Source organism: Falco naumanni, chromosome 7 (genome assembly GCF_017639655.2).
Source record: "Falco naumanni isolate bFalNau1 chromosome 7, bFalNau1.pat, whole genome shotgun sequence".
Taxonomy (NCBI): Eukaryota; Metazoa; Chordata; class Aves; order Falconiformes; family Falconidae; genus Falco; species Falco naumanni.
In genome coordinates, this window is record NC_054060.1 from 12325184 (window position 1) to 12349980 (window position 24797).

The following is a 24797-nucleotide window of genomic DNA, read 5'->3' on the forward strand; positions in this document are numbered from 1 at the left end:
CCCGGCACAACTTGAGGCCATTTCTTCTTGTCTTATCACTTGTGACCTGGGAGAAGAGACCGACCCCCCTTGCTGCAGCCCCTTGCAGCAGCTGTGGGGAGCGATGAGGTCCCCCCTGAGCCCCCTCCTCTCCAGGCTGAACCCCCCCAGCCGCTCCCCATGGTTCTTGTGCCCCAGCCCCTTCCCCAGCCCCTGCCCGGCTCTGGACACGCTGCAGCCCCTCAGTGTCCCCCCTGCAGTGAGGGCCCAGCGCTGACCCCAGGATTCGAGGGGCGGCCGCACCAGTGCCCAGCGCAGGGGGACGGTCACTGCCCCGGCCACGCTGGCCACGCTGTGTCTGACACAAGCCGGGCGCTGCTGGCCTCCTCGGCCACCCGGGCACACGGGGGGCTCATGCCCAGGCAGCCTCCCAGGCCCTTTTGCACCCTGAATGTGACCCCGTCCCGCCGCTCCCTGGGCCCGGCGGCGTTTTACCCCGGGCAGAGCCCCCGGCCCGGCCAGGAGCAGCCGGGCTCTCCGGGAGAGGCTGTGGGAGACGCTGCCGGAGGCTTTGCCCAGGCCCAGGCAGACGCCACCCACAGCCTTTCCCTCAGCCCCCAGCGGGTCACCCCGTCACAGAGGAGATCAGGCCCGTCAGGCAGGACCTGATGTATGGGTTGGTCCCTTTGCCCTGATCACATTGGCCAAATGATGACTGACAGAAGCTGACATCCAGGAGCAGCACCATTAGCATCGTTATAAACATTGTACCTGGTCTGTGTCTTGGTGGCACAGAGGAATTGTGTAGAGCATATATTATTTTGCATACGTTATTCTAGCTGGTTAGAGGCAAGTGGTAACAAAAGTGACAGAAGTTCTGAATAGTGTTTTAAACTATGGAAGCGCTTTCAAAATACAGTAAGGAATGCAAAATGGCTATAATAAATATGAATGCTTTTTGGGCTCTGGTATATGTTGAATCTTGAAATAGTGTGGTCAGTGATATCTGCCATATCCCTGACATGGATGATTTTTTAATTTCTCTGTCTTTCTTTCACTCTTTTTGGAGAAGAAAGGCTAAAATATTTATCTCAAAACAGGCTTCTGAATTCATAAAATACATTGAAGTTATTTCTTCACTTTTGTCAGCTCTTCGTAAAACTGCTCGGTAAGCTCTTCGGACATCTTAAGTGGATTTTCCTCTCATTGCTTTGCTCACAGTGCTCATTGTTGAAAATTATTGGTGTTAAAAAAACCCCACAAGCTTTTAGAAAGATAAGCTTAGAAAGGAAACCCAGACAGAACCAGGAATGGGTTAGCATTAAGGAATATACTGAGAAATGTAACAAGGCTCCAACAGCAGCAAGCCTGGATCTTCAGGTGAGAAACCAGTTCTCGCAAAGCTCACAGTGGCTCTGGGAGCTGTGCAGGTGGGTCTGTCCCAGAGCTGGGTGTCATGAGCTGAGATGAAGGGAAGCCCTTTGCAATGGCCTTGGGAAGACTATGACCAAGGTGGACCATTTCCAAGGAAAGTCTATTGCTGCAGAAATACTCTTTCTTTGTCCCATATTTACAAAGATCCCTTCCCTAGAGAGCTTTGTCAGGTCAGGCTGGTCTCCTGGTGTGGAACCTGCAGCAGCCAGAAGCTGTGGGACGAGGGATGACCAGGCTGATGCCTCTTTCTTGTGCTCACGCTCCTACTTGTGAAAAGGGGAAGCCAGGCTAATTAATACATGATACTGAAATTTTACTGTCTTCAAGGCTGATCCTCCTAAAGCCAACTGCCTTCAATTTTAGGGCAGTAAATTGCTGGCAGCACAGAATAAAGAGACTGAACTTTCTTTATTAGCCTGAATATTCCTTATGGGTCTTGCCAAAAAGCTGGGGTTTTTTTCCGTTCAGTCCTGGTGCTCTTCATGCTCCCTCCCCATTTTCTGCTGATTTTTCTTTGACTGCAAACATAACTAAAGACCTTAAAAATTAGTGCAGGGCTTGTTTCTCCCTGTCACCTACCCACTTACTATAGACAAAGTTGTTGTCACCTGGTAGCAGCCATTGAGCAGCTGAGTAAATGCATGATTTATTGTTGGTTTTTTTCCTGTTAGGAGAGAAATGAACATCAGAGCCTCATATCTTTGGAGTAACCCTGTTCGTGTAATAGGAATGTGTGCGAAATAGACTTATTTCCCAGACAAGGAAAAGAAAGTAAGAAGGGTGTGTTCCTATGCACAGCACCCAAACCGACCCAGCAGTCATCTCTGAAAGCTTCATTCCAGGCTGTCCTGCAGCCTTGCTCAGGCCATCATCCCTGTAATACATCTGCTGCTCCTCTTTTTCTCTTTCCCAGACTTAAAACACCCCTTCCTCATCACATACACCCATCCATAATCAAAATAATATCAGCAGATCCTCTTTTCCCGCATCATTCATGTTCTCAAGTGCCTTCGCATGTGTCCTGCTCGTGGCAGTGATGGCTGGTTGTATTTTGGGGAGGGCTCCGCAGCAACCAGTTGCTCCCAATCCAATCTAGTGGAAGAACAAGACCAAAGGACATAGGTCATGGAGTTGAAGTGAGCAGCTGAAGGAGGCAAAACCAGCAAGGAGAGGGTGCGCTGGTTAAATCTTTGCACGTTTCCCCCATTCATCCCCCCTAAGGCAACATCTTTATTGTGGTCTTTGCTCCTACACAAGCCCACACATCATTATAGTTGTTTACATACCATCACTAGCAATAATAATAATAGCTAAGTAATAATTCTTCATTTGAATGTGATGAACGGCTGCATCTCTCAGTAAAAATAAATACATGAGGAAAGGGAAAATACATCATTGTTACTAGCAAATGAGGCATAGTGCAAGAAATTGAAATATCTGGCTTATGGAAAAGCAGGGAAAAACAACTTTGCAAGGAAGTCTTAAACCAACAGGCATAAGGATCATTTATCGAACATAAGAGAAATTAATAGGGAAAAGGATAATTAAGAGAGATATAAATGTTTGCTGAAGTTCTGTATAAGTGAGTACCAGCAGGCATAAAATTAGAGCTCAAATAAGAACATAGATTACGGTTTCATACTGCAGCTGACATACTCAATTTGTACATTTATTTTTTTTAATTTCTACATTTTTAAAGGATGAAATGCATCCCATCAGGAGAGACCCCATACATTGCCAAACACTTAAATGCCTAGCTCCATAATATGGCGGGTGAAGTTAGAGTTCCCCTTTCTGAGGAGCACAAAGACTTGTGCAGCTCTCTGCCCTGAGCACGGCAGTGGCCACAGTCCTGCCGAGCTCAGAGGGCTGGGTCAGCACGCCAGCAGCCGGCTGCTGTCAGCCTCCCCACCTGTGCAAATGTGCTCCATAGGGCACCAGTCTTCCTCTGCCAGCAATTTCTCTACCATTTGTGGAGCAAGGAAAGGGGGAAGACAGAGGAAAGCATCCCATCCCAGGAATGTTCCGTGCTCTCCCTGTATTCAGGGCATTTGCAGCACCCTACCTGCTGTCCAGCCTTCCCTATCTCACTCATGGTGTCCTTCAACAACCCTGCTGAGCCAGGCAAAGCCCAGGATTTCTGGGGTTAATGCCTTGTCAAGGTTCAAAGACAGTTCAGGGAAATGCTACCAGCTGAGAGCTAATAAGACAAAGCTGTGCCTGCTCAGGCTCAAGGCTTTGGAGGGAAAGGAAAGGGAGGTAAGTAAGCTGTTTGCTCCAGGGGGTGATGTGGGGTAGGGAGGGAAGAGGGTGGTGATGGGTCATGCTACATGGTGCTGCTCTGACACCTTTCAACACTTTGTTTCTGCACTTTCAGGCTTGTCAGGTCCACACAGGAGGGTGCTATGGCCAAACTGGCACCTCTCTGCTTTGGGCAGAGATGCCTTTGCTTAGACCCTGCTGTAGGGATGGTGGCTCCTGCTTTCACCTCTCTGGGCTCTGCTGGTCTCCTCTTTTTCCTCCTGCAAAAGCAAGTGTGCTGTACTGGGACCAGATGGGTGCTGGGTAAGGGGTGTTTGAACCATTAAGGTTCTTCAGTCCTCTAGGCATCTAGAAAGTCAAATTATTCTCTGGTGGGATCATGCTCTTGTTTTCAGTTCTCATAGGTTTGGGTTTTATTTGGTGATGTGTCAGTGAGAATTTAGCACTCTCTCTGAAGCTGGAGCAGCTGGATTCATGACTTTGACAGAGCTTTCTGTACCAGCAAGGGAGGAAGGTGAATAGATTGGAAATATTCATTTAATAGCACCCTAAAGCAGCCTGTCCGCAAACCGCTGCACATCCAGAATGTGTAACAGTGAGGGGGTACAACCCGCCCCCCCCCCCCCCCCCCCCTTTTTTTTTAATTACTTACAAGCTCATGCTGAAAAACTCTCATGCTTGTGCTCTCTGGTATAAATATGTCAATATTAAAATCATGCTGTTATTATACTTCTAAATCTGTAGGATAACTCCGCCAGCATCTGTCTTGAATAGCTGAGTTTTAGCTCAGCAGAAAGCAAGGACCTAAGACCTGTTTCATCAAAGGGAGTCAATAGTTCTGTTTCGTGTTTTTTCTTCCTCTCCTGAACTGTTTACATAATGGCAATTTAGCCCGTTTTTTGTCAACATGTTCCAGTCACAAAGCCTTCAAGGATGGCCAAAAGTGCTTGTCTTTACTGTAAGCCCTTTTGCCACTCCACTAGAGATGAACTATATTGTTAAAAACAAAAATTCAGGAGTGAGTCAGAGGCATGAAAGCAAGTGATAACAATTAGGAACTGCTGCTCACCTTTGATATTCAGTATTTGTGCAACTACCCCAAGCCCTGCTTGTCCTGAGTGCAGGGCTGGCTTGGTGGCAAGGCAGAGCAATGGTCTGTCTCTATTCATAGCAACATGGAAAAATAAATTCAGGGGCTACCGAAGTGAGCTTTATGTAAATGTTTCAATAAGCTAATTTTTCCAGGTGGACGTATTCATGCAAGAAAGCTAGAATTAGCTGTTTCTCAGGGATGTGTGTCATTGTTTGCTGTACTGTTATCTCACATACACGTATATCCACGCTGGAAAAAGGCTCAGGTTTCTGTGTTGTGGTGAACAATGGCAGAGTAAAAGAATCAACGTCTTTATTTAATGAAGCTACATCATATCCTTATAGCTCTTTCTCTGAATTAAACTGCTTTAGATTTTTTATATTAGCAGGAAAAAAGTCTCTTGGTATGCCCATAATTAATTGTGGACCCAGAGTACATTGTTTCAGTTTTGCAGAGATCCAGCCCATGCATATTCATTAGAACTTAGTTCAGCCTTTACTTTTATTTTCTAATGATGGCACAGAACTGGGCAAAGGTCTTTTTACCCCTGTGGTAATGAAAAGGCTGGGATCAGGCTGGGATCTTGCTCTCCTGGCATCCTGTAACACCCACTGACTTCTGACTGAATATTTTTTTCTAGAACAACACATGAGAGGCTGGGTACTGTGGTTTCTTAACAAAGTGGAAGCATCAGAACAGAAAAATGAAGACTTTTTAGTTTAACCATGAGAAGAAATATGGGGTACAGGGAAGCTAAGCTCTGCAATAAAAGCAGAGAAGCACAAAACTCAGCAATTTTATTAAAAATAAATAAAAACACAGACTGGAACCTTCATCTTTCAGGGAGCAGGAAAGACTCCTGTTATGGGTGAATTTGCCACAGGCATCTTACAAAAAGGAAATGGGACACACTTCCAGGTGGGAAAACAGCATGTTGGCTCCAGTCTCTCACACGCTGCGACACCAGCTGTCCCATATAACGTGGGATTTCCTGTAGTACATTCACAAATCCTGTGCCCCTTATTAAAACGGTATTGCTTGGATAAAGGTTTCAGCAAAAGCAACGTGCAGAAGTAGTCCCAGTCTGCTACACATGGCCGACAATAGGCAATGCTATTCTCTAAAAGCCTCACTGGAATGTAGGGCATGTAGGGCTCCCCATCACCACCTCTCCTCCTCCTCGGCTCATGTGCCCTCCTGCCTGGGGTCTCTCTCCTCCTTCCTGGATCTCATGGTGTTGTGTTCATCACTGATCTATTTCGCATCTTAAAGGCTTTAAATCTGGCAATCCTATTCTAACTGCAGTCAAAGGAGATGTGGAAAACCATTATTTCTACTGTGTCTTCCTTCAGTCACCGTACCTCAAAAACATCCCATCATTTCCCCTCCAGCCTCGCATGTCAGAAATTGCTGTGAGATTAATGAAGACATGGAGATTCAGCCTTGGGAAATAAGATGGCTGAGCCATCTTAAGTTTCTCCAAGGACATTATAACCTCAAATTCAAATGTGACTTAGATGAGGTCACAGAAGAGAGAAAGCCTAGGAGAGAAAGGGGGTTGCAATTAGGAACATGTAACTGCAATAATTCTTCAATTTCCATGCATGATGAAATGAGTCTGTCCTGGCAAAGCTAGCCCGAAGAGAGGTTATGTTGCAGTACGTGTTTGTGAAATGTTTGTATCATCCAGGAGGAAAGACAAAGCTATTTGGGTAGCAGCATGCTGGCAATACTTCCACGTTTGATCTAATCCCTAAAAATGGTTGGGTGTGTGGCTTTGCCAAGCTCCAGATGGTGGATTCACATCCGTATTAGGAAAAATTAGGTTTAGACCCCAATGAGGTGTTAATTTTTAAACAAGTTTAAAACAGCTCAGAGCTAAGAATAGTCTACAGCTGAGAGTCTTGCGGTAATCTAAGGTGAAGAGAACATGCATAGAAACTTTTATAAAACAATCGCACCACGACTGCGTGTGCTAATTCAATACTGAAGAAGTGCAGCACGCATCCCTATAGTTCAGATGCTGTTGTAAAGACAGGAAAAAAAATCAGCTGAGAATGTGCAACAACACAGTGCAGGACAAAGGTCCTTCAGGAATGCTGTAAGGTTGGTCTTACCTTGGAGACTGGATGAGAGCCTCTGAGATATTCCCATTTGTGTTTTTCTAAGGCACACAAAGACGCACATAAATGGCACGTATTAGACCATTTGGTCCAGAGGTCATTTAAGGGCACTGTTTGTCCCTTTCCAATGCCCACAGGCATGGAAACCCACAAGGCTCAAAGCCTGAGGGGATGGTGGCAGTCGGAACAAATATTCCTGAATAATTGCTTTCTGTGGAACACGATCCACCAGGCGGAGGGAGTCTGTGATCTCCTTGCAGTGGTCAAAGGCTGTGAGGTTCCCAGGGCTCCTCCATGCTCAGCAGCATCAGAACAAGCACTTTGGGGCTTCTTGCTGTTCTAAGACAATTGCACACAGCTGGTCTTGGGTTGTTTGTTTGTTTTTTGTAAAAATGTGAATGCTTTTTGAATTTAACTTCTGAAGTATGAACCTTCTCTGCTCATCAAGGCAGGTTGTAATTGCTTTTATAATTTCTGAGAGCTCATTTGTACTCTTGTAAGGTGTTGTACCCCATTCTTATCAGTTGAAAGATTATCTCTGGGAACTGTTTACTATTTGCCAGTGGATCCTAAGGCATATGGTCAGTTCAGTTGTGAACGAGAAACTGTAATAAATGGGGCACTTCCTTCACTGACCCACTCTGTCTTCTTGATGTAGCACTCTCGCAGGTTTGCTAAGGTGCTCAGAGATTAATGTAGACAGAAGGAAACAGTGCAGGGACTCTGGTTTAACCATTCATTTTGATGTAAAGAGTATGTAGGAACAGTAGTTAGGGTGACAACCTGGGGTTTAGGAAAGCTGTGTTCAATTCCCTCCTTCACCATGTGTGACATTGCACCTCTGTGCCACAGCTCCCAATCTATATAATGGGACAACTGTATTTTCCTACTTCGTGGGGTTCTTGGGAGAATAAATGTCTTTAAAACTGTAAAGTATTCAGTTAACCTGACAATGAGATCATATAAGTGTATTACATAGATATGGCAGAATCCCATGAAAGTGGCTTTAAGATAATATTAACATCTATCTTCTTGAGGTTGAGTCTATAAGAGACTGCTCTGCATCTGTATTTCAGGTTATTAATCATCTTGCTGATCCATCCATCATTCAGGATGATCCCTGGCCCTGAAAACCTAAAAGAGCTTTGCCACGACCTGCATATTAGAATAAATATTTCTTCGATCTGACAGAACTCCTGGATCTGACATTTTCTTAAGTATCTTATATTTTCTCCTAAACTAACAGCAGCTAATAAAACACAGTGATGATTTTTACAAGGTGTCCTGTAACTCAGAGGAATAGCTTGCAGATCTGAACTTTGCTCGTCTTTCTAGGTGCCTTGCCTGGGCTCTAGAGATAGGCCAATTCCAGTGATTAAGGAGTTCTGTTAGTATCAGCATTATTCAGAGTTTTGGCTGCTTTATCTCTGTCTTGCTTTTAGTCCCAGCTGAAATCAAGAAATAGAAAGGCAAATTGAATGAGAGTGATTGTTATTAATTAAAGGAGAAAGTTAAAAAGTTATCCAAACTTTTTTGGTGTGGAAAAAAACGTTGAGGTATGTGATGTCTCAGGCTTCATGAACAAGTTGATGTCTGTTCCTTCTTTATCTGAGACCATTCAAGCATGCCACACAGCTGATATGGGGCCCATGCAGCTTTATCTGAATCAGTTCTCCCAAAGTCTTAAACTATATAATTAAGCTCTTTTTAGTGACTGGAAAACTGCCACTAAATTTGAAATCTGTCATGGTAATTTCAAGGCTAAAGGAATTAAATTTAACAAGAGATATTAGTCCTAATTATTACCCTATCTCTAGCCTTTTGCACTTGCCTAAATTCCTTAAAAGTTTTGTCCCTTCTGTAACACCTGATCATCAGAATTTTAATTAAGGCTAATCAGGATGTCTGAACCATGACTGGCCATATATTACTCTCTTTGACTTAATAGTAGGTGTTCATCTCAAAGCCTCATTGTATTAGTTACTTGGGGTGACACAGCTGTCATGGCTTCCAGTTTTTAAACAGTTTTTCTGAAGTTATTTGAATTGAATGAATTCAATTTAAGTTGTAATTCCAGAGTAGATTACCACTCTTCTGCATTATGGCAGGCTTGTAACAGGCTAAATCCTTTTTGGAACCATTTATTGTTGCCACTGATAACATATTTAGATGCCGGGTCTGATTTTTATCCCAGAGAAGTACAGATGAACTGCTTATACCAGCTACTTTTTTGCTGGTAATTTAGATTATTGACTTCAGCAAATATCTTCATTGATTCCCTATAATTTCTGTCATCATGTTTTTCAGTGGTATATAATAAACTCCTCTAGAGTTCTTAATAGCGAAGGATAAATTCACATATGTGAAGAAGAGAGGGGCATCTATGCATCTGTCCTTCAAGGGGTGAATGTCCATTAAAGAACACTGGTTGCACATCACAGCTCTCAGAAAAGGAAAGGTTGGCTGGGAGAGAATGTTCACCACCTTATTCCCATTTATGAAATTGTTGTCTATCCTTAGTTTTCCTATGGCAAGCATTTTACTTTAGAGCCACTGTTTTCTCTTCATTTTCCTCTTCCTTTTCAGTAAATGATGCCATTTACAGAAGAACGTGTCAACAGCTTTTACTGGTTCAGACCGTGGTTCCCGTTAGCTGACTGGGAGCAACCAAAAGCAGGCTCCCAAGGCACAGGGCAAGGACACTGCAGTAAATATCAGTGCCTTCCCAACATATTCTCCCAGCTCTTGGTGGTCAGAAGACCAGTGACTTTCTGGGCTGGAGATCCAGTTAGTGGTCTTCAATATTTTCAAACATTTTCTTGCCTGAATTTATCTAGATGGGTTGTTGCAAGAGACCTGATCCTGCAAAATGTTGATTCATAAAGGTTTTTGAAGGCAGTATTGAAAATGGGTGTGTTTTTGCAAAAGAGGTGTGCTAAGACAAGTCTGTGTGGCAGGACAGGGTGGCTGGGTCACTGTCCCATGTCAGAGGTGATGTCCTCTGGAGGCTGTAATGGGCAGTTCTGTGCTGTGACTGCTCTTTGTTAGTGATACTCAGGGAAATAGAACCTATTGCCAGCACAATATATTGTCTGAGGTTGAACAAGAAAGCAATTACGGTACCAGATTGCCTTTAACAGGTGGAAGAAAAAAAAAAAAAAAGCCCAAGGTTTCTTCTGCACCTCAGCTTGTGGGTTGACACTCAGATAAGGTGAAAACATCATAACTTGCAGTGATTAACTGTGAAACACTGGAAATGAGTGTTCAGAAGTGAATTTGTTCTCAAATACAGCCTTAAATACTTTTAGCTATGCGCTTCTTTTTGAATTGCACAGCCTTCTGTAACACCATGGAGCACTTTTATGTGCAGACTTAATTGAAATAGTCTTATTTATAGTAGTGAATATTCATTCTTGTTAAAGGTGATTCTGAGGGAGGCTAATAAATGTTCTCGCTTTCCTTTGCATTGGCTAACGATCTGGAAAACTAATATACTGCCATTCCCTGGGAACCCGATCTTGCTATGCTGGATTATACTGGACCAAAGTTGTATTTCACCTTCTGTTTATTTATTATTCACATCTCTCCAATGCCTGAAGTTCCTGCCGTGATGCATCAGGCATAGACCCAATGGGCAGTCTGTGTCCCAGAGCTGGCGATTTAAGCCTGAGACGAGAGATGACAGATGGAGCCAGGGAGACAAAGAAGTACAAGGAGATAATTAGACCAAATCCATCAATGCAACTGGCCATGGTCTTCATGCACTAGCACTGCAGCAAAGGATTGTGGCAGAAGAGTGTTTAAGGAGAGTCTTCTAAGATGCATGTGACATACTATGCTAAAATATCACCTTTGATACTAAGAAAGATAATTTTAATCAGAGAATTTGATTTCAGAGTGAGTTATTTTTATCACTGATCAGTAGTTGTTCTTCACAGTGCTTTGCTCTCAGTTTAGCTGTCCAGGGCTTAGCAGGCTGAAGACTGGCTCATCACATGTCAAAGGAGACACTGGCCCTTCGTGCAGCTGTAACGCAACGCAAAGCTGCAGCTTTTCACAGGGTGAGGTATGACAGCACGGACGTATGAACTGTCCAAGGCTACAAGTTAACTGTGACTGGTCATATAAATTTTTTCTTCTGCAGTGATGATGTTTCATCATTTAAATTGCCAGAAACAACGAGGATGCATGGCAGTATCCTTTACCTCAGTTCTTTTACGTAACTGAATGCAACATTGCACTGCAGTGAGGGATTTGGGGAATCTGAGCCTGTCCTCAGCACTTATTGCTTCCTTTCTCAGCCAAGGAGTGAGAGGAGTGATGCTGGAATTGGGAATTGATGAATACTGAGATTTCATGGACCAGTGCTCCTGTGAGCTGCCTGAAGACTTAAGCTGTGTCACCTGGAAAAGTTGTGCACTGGGGCTACCCCTGCGTGGGGGTCCTCAGCTCCCGCTTAGGGAGGTCTCTGGGTACAACAAGTAATAAAGGATGAAAAATGACCTCTGTCAGCAGTCTTCTCTAATAACTCCTGGCAAGTGATTCTCAGTCTGCCTCATAGACGTGTACTGAACCCAGCCTCCATTCTCAACAAAGGCTTTTTGTTAATAAATATTATCAAATCAGGAAACGAGCTATACAATGAAATGCAGAGCCTAATGACGGGAAATGTCTGTTGACTTTCAAGATTTTTTTGGGTACCCAGCCCTGCTCGTCCTTCTGTGAAAACAGGAGGCGCAGGGCTTTCATCTATAGCTGCTATTCTGTGCCTATGGTGAACTGTGCTCAAGTAATTTGACTGGGACAATCTTTAGGAAGCATCAAAATGTGTTGGTCCCACCTCAGAGCAGAGAGTTCATCTGAAAATCAGGGTGGTATGAGGACTCAAGAGCAGCTCATTGTGTAGGTGGGCTGCCCTTCCTGACTCGTTCTGAGCAACGGCCAGGGTGCTGTTACAAGTGTTGATCCACCCCAGCAATTTCTAACTTCTGGAAATTATATCAAGCTCTGACAGAAGCAACTTTGGAAAGTCATGAACAGACCAAAAGTGGAATGAAAAGCCTCTGAATGGTAAAAACAACCTCACTCACACCTTCTCTAATTCTTCTCTCTCCTGAAAGTGCCTCCCTCTGCGAGCTTTTGCAATTACCTCTCATTAGCCATTGACAATAAAGGAAGAGAAGGCATAAATTGGAAGCATGAATCATATCCCAATTTAGCCTATCTCTTCTGCTAATAAAAAAGCATATGCCTCTTAGATACTCCTCTGCATTGAAGCTAAGAAGGAAGGCAGCAGAGGGGAAGCTGAACCATGCAGACTTTTACAATGAAGTGTTTTCTATTTTCCTTTAAACAAGAGAGTAATACATCAGAAAATGTTCTTAGAACTGTCTTCATCTTTTACCAGGTACGCACCTAAACTAGTTCTCCATATCTAAATGTGTGGAGGAAAGCCTGCTTTCTGGCTAAGTATCTGCGTGTCTGGGGTTAACTGTGCGGCTCTGGTGCAGATTGTGTGTGCTTGAGCATTCTTTATGTAATAATCTGCATTTTACAGCTGAGGAAATCAAAGTGCCCGGATACAGTTCATTGAAAGGGCTGTACGAGACCATTGCAGTAAAAGTGAACTCGCCTGTGTGACCTGCAAGATTCTTCTAGCCCAGAATTCCTGAGCTCACAGGCTTGACAGGTACATTAGCATTCCTGAGGGCTTCAGGCACTATAATGATGGAATAAGTTGATGGAACAGAAAGACTTCTTTAAACAGACAGTAAAAATCTAATAATCAAAACACCACCAGCTCCAAATATTCTTTTTCTTGAAGCAATGGATGTAACGTAGATTAGGATTAGGTAGTTGTAATGCTCAACTGACAGTATAAAGCCAACACTTTTGAGAGCACACAGGTATCTTTCAAATAGATCATATAAAGACCACCAGTGATGATATCCTAGACAGAAATAAAGTAACCCAGCTAGGCCATGGGCCCATTGAAATAATCCAAATTATTTCATTTGAAAGATACATATTTTTATTCCATGGCAGTATTTTGTATGTTTTCTGTAGTGCTATACTATATTCATAGTGAAATGCTCTTTTTTTTTTTTTGTATAAGATCCTTACAAGTACCACGTGGTTAAGTTATGAAACTCTATATTTAATTTACAGAAAGCTGCGGAATTTAAGCAGGCCGAAGCTACTCCACAGAAAGAATCAGATATCAGTGGAAAAAAAACCCAACAAAACCCCACAGATGAAATATTGAGGATTTCTCAAATTCCACATGGTTGTAAAACAACCTTTGGTACTCAGACAGCATAACAACAAGGCCACTTAGAAGCAACTTTGCAAAAACTCAGTGCAGATCTGTTGCACTGCAAAAACTTTGAAATGTGCAAGCTAGCTGTTGTGCTATTGTATGTTATCACATCTTTTCAGGAGAGAAAGAAGAACAAGGCAGTAGACAGTGTGCTCTCTGAAATCTATTTCTTTTATCTTGTGCTGCTACTAACGCGTTAGTAGAAGAATCTCTCATTTGAGTAAGTGCTAAAAAGGAGCCTCTGGAAAAATGCACTGTGGTACAATTCATTGCATTACAAAACCCAAAGTATACCAAAAGGTGCAGTCCGTGGTGTGTTGTGAACTGCCTGGGAAGAAGGTAATGAATGTAAGAGGTCATGATCCCCTGTCTTTGTGGTGAAGCTGGCTGAGGACCTGGCCGTGCCCTGGCCGACATGACTATGGTGAAGTGGCAGCATTTGCCCATAATATCTAACGAAACTTAAACAGTGTTCTGGGGTAAAATTAGCAGCTTTGTGAGTGTCCCCACTGCTCCGCACAGGCCAGAAAAGTCCCTCTCTTCCAAGAGTGACATAAATAGGCAAATTTAGAAAACTGGGGGGTTTGGGACAGCATTTTTTCCTCTCTGCACCTTCTCCTGTGCTGAAAATATACAGAAGTGGAAGTAAGTTGACAAGTATGGTTTCTGAGTACTGAAAGTCCAGCCCTGTCTTGGTGTTCTCCAGTTGTGTCACCATCGGCCACAAAACCAGCTGCTATTAAGGAAGTGAAGCTGTGGTGTCTGATCCGCAGGGTTTTTCTCTTTGCTGGAAAACTTCCCTTGGACTCCATCTTGTCAGAGTTCCCTGGGGTCCCACAGGCTCCTGAAGGCTCAGAAGGGAAGCAACAACAGGAGTGAGCCTTTCCCATTTCAGAGCTGACAGAAGAGTCCTTTGGTAGCAGCGGGGTAATGACAAGCAGAACAATTCAGATTAGAAGTCCACAAATCCACTTGACTAACACAGCTCAGGCCAGCAGTGCCAGATAATGAAAGTTATTAGATGAAATACAGCCCTTATTTTAGAAGGTAATACTTGTCTTTATCTCCTTTAAGTTCTTTCTGTGAAAACTATAAATGCTCCATCCTTCCCAGAGCCTTTTCAGACCGGCTGTGTGGAGTGTATAATATGCTGATATTTAAGATTTTGTTCAATTTTATACTCAAAAGGCTGAGCCCTTGGCTCTAATCTTTTAATGCCTGCCACTTCTGGAGGCAAGACCATACAATGAGCTCAGATGTGAGACACCAGTAAAAGCTTTATGGACCTTCAGGTACCTATGTGCTGGCACTGGTTACCCAGGCAGATTTTTAGGAAAGGGCATGAGAAATTTTGGTTGGAGTAGTTTCAGCAGGGTTGCTTCTGCCATGGGGCAGTCTGTTGGACTAGATGACCTCTGAAGAGGCCCATCCTCCTTTCCATTGTTTGCCTTTTTGTTCTTGCCTTGGTCGTGGTGGCTTTGTGTTTTCTGCTTTCCATCCATGCCAGTTTTTAGAAACAATTATCTGATCCTGTGTCTCTTCAGGACCCCTCAGTGCTGCACAAGTGGCCCTGCAGCCCTTCGGACCAGGCAGAGACACGGTTCTTCTTGCCCTGGAGAAGAACCTGTCCTCTTCACAACCAAGAGGAAACAGTGTAAGCTGAGGGGGTGAAACAAATCACATGTTTATCTCTATTTAAAAATTGTACAAGAATTCCCATGCTATCTTACTGACAGATAAAAGCTAATATTATCACCTGTCAGGGGAAAAGAGGAGGAAGACTGGAACATGATCTCCTGGGAAACATGAGAACCTGCATCAAGTGAGCTGTTTGACAGGTGGATCCAACAGACTAAGGTAATTCCCTTTTTTATTTATTTCAATGGGTAGCTAAATAAAACCCCATAGTGAGATCCCTGCTGAATGCAGCTGTTTTGAGATCTTTCAGAGTTACTGATTTCAGCCTTGAACTGTATTGAAGCTTCTTTTAAAACAAAGATTGCTGCTTCTAGAAGGGCTACAGAAACTTGCTTCAGGCAGATGCTCTCTCTTCCAGTCCTCAGCAACTGCCATAGCTCACTGCAGCTCTCACCTGAAGTGTGAAAGGACAAAATTCGTCTGGCTGAAGAACATCCATCCCACAAAAAAAAAAAAAAAAAAGAAAAAAGAAAAAAAAGATTAATGTTCACCATGTGCCATCCATCAACTTGGAAGTTCCCACTTCCAGACATGAATCAATTTATTCCTTCTGTTGTCCAGGACAAGTGTGGTAGACACCTTGCTCTCTCTAGGCTGTACATCCCATCCAGGAGGCGCAGGCAAACCAGCAGGATTCATTTTTCACTGTCACCCATTAGATAAGCTTCACCCCGTTAGAAAGATGTCCTGGGAATGAAGTGAGGGTGGGAACCCACAGCGACCACCCACCCTTGACTTGAGACACAGCTGCAGGGGTAAGGAAGCCAGAAGCTTCCCATGGGCATGCTGACATGGCAGAGATGTGGACACATCTGTATAAACCACACAAGTGAAAAATTTTCCTTTCCTAGCCCATTCCTAGCTACATTCACGTGAAAAAAGGGAACAAGTCCCAAACATCCACAGCAAAATAGGCAAGGAGGAGATTGTTGTAAAAAATGAAGAAAAAAAAAAAGTGCCAATAATGATGTGGCCACTGGTGTTGAAAACAACACAAGTATTGAGGGAGGGATGGGGCTTTTTTTCCACGAGCACCTGAGGGGTATTCATTTGCTGAAAAGCATTTTCTTCTGTGTGCCTCTGAAGGTCACAGATGTGAGAGGCTTGTGCTGGCTCCCCGGGACAGTCTCTGAGCACAGGTTTCAGTGGCACCTCTCGCTCGCTGCCCCCATTGGCAAGATCCACACGTGGCTGTCAGCACTTCTGGAGAATCCAGCACGCAGCAGATGGGAGAAATGAGAGAAGACAGAAAAAATTGATTCAGAGACCTCAAAACAGTGAATCTTTCCTTTGATGTTCTTTGGGACAGAGTATGGCTTGTGTAAATGTTTCTTTGTAACTGGGCTGGCCATGGATGGGCTTTAAACCAGCTGTGCAGGGAACACGACCAGCTCGTAACACCACTGGCCTAGCAGTTCTGCTTGTGTTTTGGAGGGGGATGTACATGATGATGCAGAAATCTTGGGTAGTATAAGACTCTCAGCAGCTTTTACAAATCGAGGCCATTTAAAGCAGCCTGAAGGTTGCTCTGCTTTCTACCAGTGGTGGATTTGGCCTTTGGCCCATGCCAGGATCAGGAGTGGAAAAACGTCTCTGCCTACCTTTGCCTTCCTACAATAGCAACTCTGAACGGCTCTCTACTCTGTTAAATCTGATTTCCTTAGTGCTATTTCTGATATAAAGGTAGAGGGTCATTGAAGTTACACTGATTGCAAAACCACTGTAAAAGTGAGGAAAATTAGGTCTGTTCTTCTGTTAGCCAGTGTGCAATTTTTAGCTGAAGTGAGCTTATTGCCACAAACCTGTCAGCAAACAATATGTATGGCGATCAGAAATACCTGGGGAAAATGCTTTTACTGATGTGTGAAATGCCTCAGCCGTCACTCAAGCGATCCACGCAGCTCCAAGGACAAATAAGCAGCATCTGCGTTAATGCTTTTTGCAGCATTTGGTGCTGGCAGCTGCATTTCAGGAGGCCAGTTGCGGAGCAAGCCCTCGCTGCTCTTCCATCAGCTGCGTTTTCTGTCTTATGTGAGCGGTCTGTGCCTTCCAGGAGGTTTCAGCACAGCTGTTTTTCCTCCCTCACCCAACACCATCTCAGATCAAGTAAATTTCAGGCTGCAAGGAATGCAATTTTAGTCGCTATAAACCAAGGTTAGACATTTCATGCTGTAACTAGAACTGGCAACTTCCAGTGAGCTTCTTTACTACTTAAAAGCAGAATTGGTTGTACAATAGCGAGGTTGAGATCATGAAGGAGCAATTTCGCTTGCACAGACCCATCTGGGGCAGTTAGATGACCTGCTGTAAGCTGTAATTTTAAAACAGTAGGACAGCTAAGCATGTAACTGAACCTAGAAGGAAACCTCCTGAAAGCCCCCCAGCACCCACTAAAAAGCCCCATTGCTCATGGATTTCTGGATGTTCGATTCTGGCACTCGGAGCTTCCCCGGTTCAGTTAGCAGATGTTGTTCATTGTTTGGAGTCTGCATTCATCTGTCTCTACTTCTTTCTGCTCATCTATAATCAAGTTCTTGAGCTACAAACGAGCTACTCAACAACCCACTGCCTTATGTTTGTATCATAACCCATTAATCCTGGGCATCCTTTACAGGAGCTTTCTATTTGTAGAATAGTGGAGAGAGGGTTAATAGATGTTGCACAGACAAAAACATCTTGTGTTGAAGCTGGTCCTTATCACATCACTCAAGGTGTTATTGGTCACAATCAGCTATGGTCACTAGCAATATATTGACCTGTTGGACCGTATAACAATCCATATAACAAATAACATTTGATTATCCATTTCTTGAAATAACTATGAATTGTTCATTAGCCCTTTATAAGGTATTTATAAAGTATTTATATACTCATATTTCATATAAAGCATGACTGTAATGTTAAAGTCTGGTATTTGGCCTTTTAATTCAACCAATTCAAAAATCAGTAAGAAACAAGTTTTTGGGGCATTCACATCTCTTTGGCTGAAAGTGCTGAACATCAGCACCTAGTCCCAGACTCATCTGGATGGGGGGGGGACTTTCTCTGTCTAAACAGTTTGTCTTGCCAAGTTGTTCTCCTGTGTTCCCTCTCCTGTTAGAGGAGAGATTGTTGCATTATCAGAGCAAAATAGATTGAACCCATCTATTTCAGGTGCCAGTCAAATGGGTCAAATGGGTCAAATCACTCTCTGACTCTGGAGATGGCCAACCTGGAAAGACTCCAAAGAGCTGAGGTGAGGTGAGAGCATCCCCACCGTTCCCAACACTGAAGGCCTGCTCTAATTCAGGAAAGCACTTTAGGATATGCTTAAACTAAAGGGCTGGATGGAGCTGTAGCATTTAGCCAGGGCAGGGGGGGTACACCACACCATGCAGGGCGGAATTTTTAAGGGAGCAGCATGGTTTACGGGGCATCTTAGCGCACAGAGTGGCTGAGGATATCTAGATGTCCACACGTGGAGTAAAGAGCTTAGTTACAAGTGTAGGAGATTCATCTTTATCACATCAGGAGGTTGGAGGAACCTTGGAAATTTCAGCAGGGCATTCAATTCTGAGGCACATTTGTTGAAAGGTCTTTTATCTTTGGCTGCAGTAACTTTCTCTCTCTCTCTCTGGCTCTTAGGACTAATAACAGCAAAGCTAGCTAATGTTTATGAAAATGCTTTGTACAGATTCCAAGTTGGGCACCGCACTCTTTCTGGACTGCAGTCCAGTCATCCTCCTTCATCATCTCCATGTCCTACATCATCAGGCAGCAATGTGTCACAAGATTACACATCACAATTTAAACCCCGTAACAAGCTGTTCTGAGCTGGGAATGTACAAGAAGTATGTTTTGGCAAATCATATGAGAAGCAGAGGAGAATAGCCGATGATTCCAACAGGCAACCATTTCCAGTTTGGCCATGAGTCTGTACTCTGGACCAGTCTCTAGGTAACATCCTCCAGCATCGTGCCAAGGGGAACAATGGCTCTTTTGATTCCAGTGCTGCCCTGGTATCTGCAGACTCTGGGAAAGCCAGCTCAAATTCCTTCCAACCTCATCTTCATCCAAAGAGACCCAAGAATTTCTTTATTCTCTGTCCCTGGCTCTCCATGGCTATAATCCACAACCTGCATTTGAGCTACTGGAGGCAAAGATCCAAAATATTCACAAGGGAAATGGAGTAGTGAGAAGGCGAAAGACAATCTGCTGTGATATAAGGTGGGTAATTCCCTATCAACGCCTGAGCAAACACACAGACACCATGGCAAGGAGCCTGACAGATGGTTAGAGGGGAGCAATGGGCTTTTATTCACTGAGGCATGGCCGCCTTCTATTTCTGTTTGAAACAAAGATGTAACCTGGATAACAGTTCTCGGCTTGTTCACTAAATTGGGCCCAAGTCGAGGGGATGGATGTCCACACGGGGTGCACTGAAACCAGTTAGGGTGCCCAACGGTTCTTCTTCTACATCCAAAAATGTCGGTCCATGTGTCCATACCCTGAGGAACTCTCTGTTTCCAGCCCACCATCCCTTTGGTGTTGGCACTTTGAGCCCAGCACTTGGGCCAAAGGCAGCTTAGGTGCCAAGTCCTCAGCTGCTGTGCCTGGGCATGGCACCGCTGCCTGACTGCAGCCTGGCATGGACAGTAATGGGTCTTATGTTCCCTTGGGGGATGCCTTTGCTGTCCTTGGATGCTGTCCTGCAAGGGTATGCTACAACTCCCCTGTCCAGGGTAGGAGAGCACCCACCACCAGCGCAGCCTCTGAGCAGGAGACAGCACTGGGGATGGGGAAGAGGGCTGAGTTTCTCCCCTTTTCTGGGTAAATCTCCAAGTGTCCAGCCTTGGGCAGCCCCCCCAGGGAAGGGGCTTGCTGTGAGGCTGGCAGCCCTGCCACAGAGATGGGCTGGCCTGCAGCATCGCTGCGAGCTGTGCTCTGCAAGCGGAAAAGACTTTAAAGGCTTTGCTTTCATTCATTTGCTCTTTTGTTTCATCAAACTATCAGCGCAGACAGCCTGCCTCTGATGTCGCCTTTCAAGTGATTTCCCTCGCCGCTTTTGCAAACACAAGTTTATCCCTCCTAGAGAGGTGAACCGGGGATATGTTTAATATAAAAAGAGAGAGGCGAGGTAATCAAACACCTGCTCCCTCTAAAACAAAGCCTTTCCTCTTCACAGGCTGTTGAGCACTGATGAGGAAAGGCGAAGGCGCACACCAGCCCTAAGCCGGCGCAAGGTCCAGCCTTCAGGGTGGGCAAAGCTGGGTCGTAAAAGCAGAAACGGGAACCGCGCTGTGCCGGGGTCTCAGCTGCTCTGTCTGGGCTGAAAAACAACGTTTTGCCAACATTTCAGGTTGAAAATTATAGGCGCTGTCACTGCTGCCTGTTCCCATCATCAGGCAGGGAAAGAGCAAGTGTGAAGTGGATAAATTTAAGAAAAATTGACTTTGTTATTGTCCCTTGAGAGCCCCTGGGGCTGATCTACGCAGGTGTTGTGCCTCCATGGATCCCATGGACTTTGGCCAGACCTAGCTGGGCTTGGCCCTTTTCGCTCAGGGCTTCATGCTGCTGCTGGTCCTGGGGTCACTACGCTGTGGTGGCCACAGGTCTGTGCTGGGAACCAACCTCAGCACCTCCAGCTGGGCAACCCCAAATGCTGGCATGCAAAAAATAGCTGTGACATAAAACTGGTTGCCTCCTGGTTGTAAAAGCATTGACAGATGAGTGTGACCCTTCTTGTAATGCCACCCGTCCTAGACCTCCCAGGACTACATCTCTCTGGGTGCACAGCAGATGTATCACAAACTACAAGGGCATCTGCAGGAATGGACAGAGGGACAGGTACCATATTGCCACCCTTCTCCTCCCAGAGAATATTTTCTTTTTCTCTTGCTGCCCACGTAGCACATATCCATGGCTCCCTGGCACTGTCCCAGTTGCAGTGGGGGACCTCATCCTGCAGACAAGCCCGTGGGATGGGCATTTCTTGCTTCCCTGAAGGACTTGTCTCATGCAGGTTTTCAGACCTTCACATGCAGCCAGTCTGAGGTTTCAGACAACTTGGATGCTCTTGGAGAATGATGTTTTACAGTACTGAGGAGAAAAAAGGACAGGACCAGGGAATAAAAACAAGCCCAAAAACCAGAAGGATTTCTATACCCCAACACGTGGCAGTGACACTATGAAAGCAGCTAAATCGAGCTGGCCAATCCTAATACTTCATCAGGTGCCCTTTGCCTCCCTGGTGAAAAGCAGCGGTGCCCTCACAAATGTCAGCCTGAACATCCTCAGTCAGATCGCTGGTTGCCCATGAATCTGAGATGGTTTCTCATTGCCTCTAATGGCTGACGTGCAATAATTTCAGAGGGAGCTGCACATGATGCCCATTAGCAGGCAATCAGGCATCTCATATTCCTCCTCCAACACACAATTCTCCATGCGGGATGGTCATTTTCTCTGGCCAGGGCCAGGAGCCCCCTGGTCCTTTGGCTGTTACCTTCATCAAGCCTGCAGCCTGAAAGAACTTTTTGCCCATCAAACACCCGCTAGGACCGACTGCCAGGGAAATAAGCATATATATCATGTGGAGTACAGTGACATCAGCTCCGGAGAGCTCTCTCCCAGATCAGATGCCTGAAAAATCCCATCTGATGTTGACTGCTCTGAAAGGCTAGAGATGCAGAGGTACGTATTTCAGACAAGCAACCCCCAAAGCAAATCTGTACAAGTGTCTGTAGACTGCACTAGTGCCTGAATTGTAACCAGAAGAAAATAGGCTGCCAAAATATAGCAGGGCTCAGGGAGTTATACGCAGAGCTGCTTTATATACTCACCTGCACGGTAAGCATTGCGCACCACCTATTGTACTGCTCTCCTTGCCCATATTTCATTATAGGTTTGCCATTTCTCAATGTGTAAAAATAGGATGTGCTGGCATGGTTTAAATGGTACTAAGAGCACCGTGGAGAGGCACAGTGATAGCTGCAAGGGAAACAAGGAAACGGGAGTTCTCCTGAGCAAAGAGCAATATCAAGCAAGTGCTGAACTGACAACCTCTGTTGCTGAAACTGAAATGCTCTGGCAAAAAGCCACCTCCACATACATATATACAGCAACCAGCAGCCCCGAAGAGGAGAGCATGACAGAAATGCACTCAGCAAGTAAAGCCTCAGCTGGATAAGAAACTGCAGACAGGATAATCCTGCTATTCTACCCATCTGAGGAAAGGCAGGTTTGGATTTGGAGGGCAATTCTCCACGGCTTTCTACTTTGTAAATTCAAAGGCAAGTGGCTATACACTGGTGCAGGTCTCGCACCTCCCTGCTGTCCAGGATGATTCAGGATAACTGGGAGGGAGGTCTCCAGCGCTGGTTTTCTGAATGTGCTGTGGTTTTGCTTTGCTGCAGCATAGTGCAGTAGCCAGTGCTACCCAAGACACACAGTTTTCACCCCCGCCACGTCCCACACAAGGTGTGCTCCTGGTGCGTTTTTGTTTGACGTTGGAGCTGGTCAATCCAGCCTGGTGGTGGTGGTGGTCAGGGAACCAAGACCTTCAGCTCTCTGTGGGTGCCCTGATGGCATGAAAGTTATGTGTGACCAGAGCAAAAGAAAATAAGGAGGAAATTGGTTGGAGGTGATTTTGGAGACTTGTTTGCTGGGCTTTAATATGTTTTGGATAATTGACAGCTGGCCTTGCACAGTCACATTTTTCTCTCAAATATTTCTGTTTCCTCAGGTGACATTTACCTCTGCTTTTTAAACAAAATACGGTCAGAACCAGACTATCAGAGTGCACACTGATTGACTGCTCTCAGACAGCTCTCCAAGCCTCCTAAACACGCTAACCCACCCTCTTCCTGGTGAGTAGCTCCCAGTGATTTCTACATGAATAAGGATGCAGCTCTGCCAGGAAGCATTAGTGAAAACATGATCATCGATAAGAGCCACTCAGCCTTTCTGAGCTGAAATTATCCACAACAATATTTTTATAATTCTGGTTTTAATTTCTAGTAGTGGGCACAAGAGATGCTCTTTCAGCTGCATAGATAGCTTTTCTCATTATCTGACATGTAATAGTTTCCCCAATAATAAGAACCAGCAAATGATTAGGATTTTTGGCTTTTTATCCTGAGATAAAATTCAGCTTTGTACGAAAAGTATCATATTTATGTTTCATAGTAAAAAGTTGTGGGGTGTTTTGCATGTAGAGCTGAATCTCATTTACAAATAGTAAGGAATAAAAAGAGAGTTTAGCTAAAATGCTTATACTAATGTTTGGGAGTGATGGAGTGGAGAGGTTTTTGGCTGGAAAGAAATGTGTATGGGATATCTGTAATTTCCCCAATCTAGTGAATAGGACATCATTTTCCTCTTGGGTAGTCCCCCCTTTTCATCCAGCGAATTCAAATCACTGCATCTGGATAGGAAAGAAGACTTTGAGACATCAGTGAACAGCAAACAGCAAAATCTCTGGACCTGCTATAAATGTGATGAACTCCTAAATGAGAGATCCAGACACACGACACTTTTCTGCCAGCCCGGGGAATTTGGTATGACACAGTCCAGTGAGCTCACCTGTGGTTGCTCTGCACTCCCCAGCGCTGCTTTTATCCCTCACCCAAAACACGGGAGACTGAAGCCATAACTAAATCTCAGCATCACAAAAGCCGGTTGCTAGGGCTGGTACATGGTCAGTGAGTCTCTGGCATATAGACACTTAGTGGTATATAAGCCTTTTTCTACTGCCAAAAGTCCTCAGCAGCTGCACATGCTGGATTTATCAGACTTTATGAGATATGGCACCACAGAAATTGGTCTGAGACTGCTGGACTATTTACTACCACTGTACCAGAATAATTCATATGTTTATTCCCCATCCTGAATACCTCCAAAACTAAACCTTCCAGGTGAAGTTGCACTGATTTAAAGCTAACCATAAATCCATTGACCCTTAGTAAACCATGCTTTTTCTTTTTCTTTTTTCTTTTTTGAAGGGAGAGAACATGGATCTGTTCAGTGTTGAGAAAAAGAAAGCAATTTTCCAACCATACGCATCAAGCAAATCTCTAGATCCTTTGCACTATGCTGTTCCCTCCTTTTGCTGGTTCCTGTTTGTTTTTATTTCCCAAAGCTTTCTACAGTCTCTCCTGCCCTCTTTTAAATTTTCTCCCTCCTAGCCTCTTCCATAAGGAAAGCCATAGATGGAAATGTGCTTGGTTTACTTGTTCCCTCTCTAAGCAGGGTAGCAAACAAAATAAAGCCAAGTCCCTATATGTACCGTATGTCAAATCATTTAATCAGTGCACGTTGATTCACTGTCTGTATCATACACTGCCCTTGATTGGGAGCTCTGCAGAAGGAGGTAACCCCGTGGTGCTGCACCAGTAGCAGATAACTGATTATTACTGGGCTGATATTTTTCCCCTTTGGCAAAAAGGGTTGACTTTAGAGGGGGCATAATTTTTTCCTAGCCTGCTGATGGCTAGATTTTGGCAAACCTCTCTATTTGGGACAGTCTGTGTGATTTTAAGCTTGTTTTCAGCTCCCACTGCTTTTCCATTAAGCTTTTTTGTAGCTCACTTCCATGAATAGGAGCCTGTGTCATCCAGTGCTTCTCTGTTCCTGCATCACTTCCAATCTCTTAACCGTTTTCTGCATCTCGGACATTGTTATGATCCAAAGCAAATAACTGCTTCCTTAGCTATTCTGCTGATTAGCTAATTTTAAAAGTGCAGATTTTGTTCACAAAATTCTCGCTGGACACAGCATCAACAACAGCCTTTTGTGCAGCTCCAAGCACAGGGGCCTATGACTCCAGGGCCAGTGATAATGAATTCAGATGGTTCAGGCAAAAGTAGTTTTTCTCAAACTAGACCATTTCTGTACAGAAAATGGGTGCGATGAA

The 24797-nt window shown here is 44.5% G+C and overlaps 1 long non-coding RNA gene across 1 annotated transcript; it reads left to right on the forward strand.

Annotated features, from left to right (window-relative positions):
• Window positions 1-12941: 12941 nt before the first annotated feature.
• Window positions 12942-17984, forward strand: LOC121092023. The gene is made up of 3 exons (XR_005829156.1): window positions 12942-14864; window positions 14974-15067; window positions 15995-17984. It is a non-coding gene; the product is annotated as an uncharacterized LOC121092023 (long non-coding RNA).
• Window positions 17985-24797: the final 6813 nt, after the last annotated feature.